Source organism: Oncorhynchus mykiss, chromosome 7, assembly GCF_057628025.1.
Source record: "Oncorhynchus mykiss isolate SJ-2025 chromosome 7, ASM5762802v1, whole genome shotgun sequence".
NCBI lineage: Eukaryota > Metazoa > Chordata > Actinopteri > Salmoniformes > Salmonidae > Oncorhynchus > Oncorhynchus mykiss.
In genome coordinates, this window is record NC_143028.1 from 52,177,789 (window position 1) to 52,182,349 (window position 4,561).

The window sequence follows — 4,561 nt, forward strand, 5'->3', positions numbered from 1 at the left end:
CGGGGGTTCACCTTCCAGCAGGACAATGGCTCTAAGCATACCGCTAAAGCAACACTCGAGTGGTTTAAGGGGAAACATTTAAATGTCTTGGAATGGCCTAGTCAAAGCCCAGACCTCAATCCAATCAAGAATCTGTGGTATGACTTAAAGATTGCTTTACACCAGCGGAACCAATCCAACTTGAAGAAGCTGGAGCAGTTTTACCTTGAAGAATGGGCAAAAATGCCAGTGGCTAGATGTGCCAAGCTTATAGAGACATACCCCAAGAGACTTGCAGCTGTAATTGCTGTAACAGGTGGTTCTACAAAGTATTCATATTGAGGGGGTGAATAGTTATGCACGCTCAAGTTCTTTTTTTTTGTCTTAATAAGTTTCACAAAAAATATTTTGCATCTTCAAAGTGTTATGTAAATCAAATGATACAAACCACCAAAAAAATCAATTTTAATTCCAGGTTGTAAGGCAACAAAGTAGGAAAAATGCCAAGGGGGTGAATACTTTCTCAAGCCACTGTATCAATCACTACATACTTCACTCTGAGACTGCCATCTTTTGAAGTCGTTTGAGGGGACGTCAAAATGAGGGGTGTTGTACAAAAAGTCATCAACGATTGGATCGTCTAACCAATCAGAGTCCACCATGTTGCTTTTAATCTATCTTATGCAAAAAAAGAAGAGGAGAAAAGGAGAGTAAGCCACTTCTAGTCTTTCCGATGTCATCTATGGCTCTCAATGGAATGTGTGCAACACCCTGACCTACAGCCACAGGTCCAATAATTGTGAATCTTTATTCTAGAACTACAGGGCAATTCCATGGAAAGGAATTATGCTTACAACAATTTCAAATACATACTGTTTTAACAAAAACACATTTACTTGAAGAACTGTGCAGATGCAAAGTTTGGTATCAGAATTACAGTAAAATCTCCCTTAGTTTTTTATCCAACCACGTGACCTTTTCCAAAAGCTTGGTTATATATTTGCTCTGAATGAACTATCCTCTACTGTGCTGTCCAAACTTCTGAAACATAGATGTCTATGATTGGTTCAGATTTGGTTCTGGACATCTATGTTCGGGCCAAATCAAGGCCAGTCTGAACCGGACCAAAATGAACGTCTGTGGACGTCAAAATCACGGCCAGGGCGGACTGACCAAAATGTAAAGACTTTTCAATAACCATGGACGTTGGTGGTCAGTGGGTGAGGATGCTGGTTGTAGTAAATGGGAAGAGAGGGGGATCATGGAGAAGTGTCAGTAAGAGCCGGGAGAGGTAACATTAACTGGACAGAGAGAAGAGAGTGAGAGAGGGGCAAAGAGAGAGGAAAAGAGATACCGCTTTCACACTTTTACTTTGACCACCAGACCACAGAAAGAGAAAGTAAACAGTTATAAGCTGAACATAACTGTACTGTATGCCAATGGAAAGGAGGACAGTAACAGGTGACCCAGTACTGGGGTTTGTGACTACTATGTTTTTCCATTGTACCCAATTCAATTGCAGTAATTCTGTTACAGATACACTACATGACCAAAAGTATGTTGACACTGCTCATCGAACATCTCTCAGCATCTCATCACATTTCATTCATCTCATTCCAAAATCATGGGCAATAATATGGAGTTGGTCCCCCTTTTGCTGCTATAACAGCCTCCACTCTTCTGGGAAGTCTATCTACTAGATGTTGGAACTAGATGTCGACCGATTATGATTTTTCAACGCTGATACCGATTATTGGAGGACCAAAAAAGCCGATACCGATTAATCGGACGATTTTTTATTTATTTATTTGTAATAATGACAATTACAACAATACTGAATGAACACTTATTTTAACTTAATATAATACATCAATAAAATCAATTTAGCCTCAAATAAATAATGAAACATGTTCAATTTGGTTTAAATAATGCAAAAACAAAGTGTTGGAGCAGAAAGTAAAAGTGCAATATGTGCAATGTAAGAAAGCTAACGTTTAAGTTCCTTGCTCAGAACATGAGAACATATGAAAGCTGGTGGTTCCTTTTTTAAACTAGGGAAAGACTGCCTCAGTTCCTAGACTTAACCCTGGGGTGTATTATGCCCCAATGGTGGAGGTGTCTTTCTCTTGCAGGGTAATGACGACGTACAGGTGAGTCTACAGTCACATTGTCTTTTAGTTGTGATGGTGTATGCCCAGACTGAGGTGCAACAGTACACTGCGTAGGCACTCTGGCTGGTTCAGGTGAGTCTGGAGCACTTTCCACATTTGTAGGTTGCTGCAATGGACGTTCAGATGATGGCTCGTAGTCATGGTAGGTCTCTAGTAGCTGATCTTGGTTTGTCACTTGACAGGAGTCATCACTGAGGTTGGTTCCTGGCAACAGTTGATCCACGTGTCTCCTCCAGATTATGTTATCCGGTGTGTGAACTGTGTCGGACACAGGCCCTGTTTGTGCAACCACTCTGGCTGGTATCCATTTCGAAACTTTGCAGTAGTTCCGAGCAAGAACTCTCTCTCCAGCTATGAAGCTTCTGTCTTTTATTTTGCTCCGTCTCTCCACCTGTGCTCTCTGTTGTGTCTGTACAACCTGTTTAGTCTTTGGAGGTCTCAGGAGGTCGAGTCGCGTGAAAGCTGTCTTTTCATCATGGCTGACGCGGGTGCCACTTTGGTTGTAGCATGGGGAGTGTTTCTGTAGGTTAACAGGAAGGTGTTTAGGCACCTGTTGAGGGAGCCGTTCCCTTATGATGACTTTAAAGCTTGCTTCATCGTTTGGACAAACCTTTCAGTGAGGCCGTTCGTTGCAGGGTGATATGGCGCTGACTTGATGTGCTGAAATCCATTTGCTTCCATGAATGACCAGAACTTTTCAGACACCAGTTGGGGGCCATTATCACTAACGAGTTGCGTTGGCGAGCCGAAGCGACTGAAAATTGACCGTAGCTCTTTGATGGTTCTCTCCGCTGGGGTGCTCTTCATCACAGTGACCTCAGGCCATTTGCTGTGTGCGTCAACTACGACTAAGAACATACGATCCACCAGTGGGCCTGCATAGTCTATGTGGACTCGCTGCCAAGACTCCTCTGGGAAGTCCCATGGGTGTAGTGGCGCTAGGTGTGGCATGTTCCTCATCTTTTGACATGCAGAACATGACTTGACCTTGTCTTCGATTGCTGCGTCGACCTTGCCACCAAAAGTAGCTGCGTGCAATCTCCTTAATTTGTACCATGCCACAGTGCCCTGAATGGAGTTCTTCAAGAACCTGCCTTCTCAGTGGTGGCGGTATGATGACTCGAAACCCCATAGCAAGCATCCAAACTGAACCGTGAGCTCGTTTCTCCTCACTAGGTAAGGTTGTAGACTGTCCGACATCTCTCCTTCTTTTCCAAGAGTGACAATGTCCACGACCTCAGACATCACTGGATCAGTGTGGGTGAACTTTTTCACTTGGACAGATGTAACTGGGGCGTTAGTCACTTCCTTGAAGTAGAAGATTTCAGCCTGGGAGTGCTCAGTGTGTGCGACAGGTAAGGGAAGCCTTGAGAGGCCGTCTGCATTGCAGTGCTGCTCAGACCTTCTCTACTTGATATCGTACTGGTGAGCAGATAACAATAATGTCCATTGCATGCGGCTGCCTGCAAGCGACGGAATACCGGTGTGGGGACCAAAGATGGAGGTGAGGGGCCTATGGTCCGTCAGCAGTGTGAATCGGCCAAACAGAAACTGATGAAATGTTTAAATTCCAAACACAATGGCGAATGCTTCACGCTCTATCTTTGCATAACTGCTGGATAATAAGCTCTCGGCTTTACTTAAGGTCCGTCATGCAAAAGCAATTGGCCTTACTTCACCTGATGGCATGATGTGTGAGACAACCGCACCAACGCCATAAGGCGATGCATCACATGCCAACTGTAATGGCAAGTTGAGGTTGAAGTGGGTTAGGGCCTCTGACTGAGCTAAGGCTGTTTTCACTTTCTTGAAGGCCTCCTCACATCTGTCTGTCCACTTCCACTGTTTGGTTTTGTTCAAAAGTTCATGCAGTGGCTTTAACATGTTGTTAGGTAGGTTTGGCACAAACTTTGCATAGTATGTCAGTAGTCCTAAGAATGATCTCAGCTGACTAACGTTCTGTGGGGATGGAGCTTCTGCAACGGCCTTCACCTTCGATGGCACCTTGTGGAGCACCGAACTGTCGATGATGTGGCCCAGGTACTCAACAGAGGGTCGGAAAAACTCAGATTTGTCCTTCCGGACCCTCAGACCGTACTCCTCCAATCTCTGTAGTGTAGTGTTCAGGTGCTCCTGCTCGTATTTGCCGGTAATGAGTAGATCATCGAGGTAACATTGGACCCCAGTGAGCCCGCTCAGTATCTGGTCCATAGCTCTCTGAAACAAGGCCGGAGCTGAGGTGATTCCAAAAGGAAGCCTCCTGTCACGCCCTGGCCTTAGTTATCTTTGTTTTCTTTATTATTTTGGTTAGGTCAGGGTGTGACATGGGGGATTTATGTGTTTTGTCTGGTCTAGGGGTTTTGTATGTTTATGGGGTGTTTTCTAGTCTAGGTGTTTATGTAAGTCTAGGG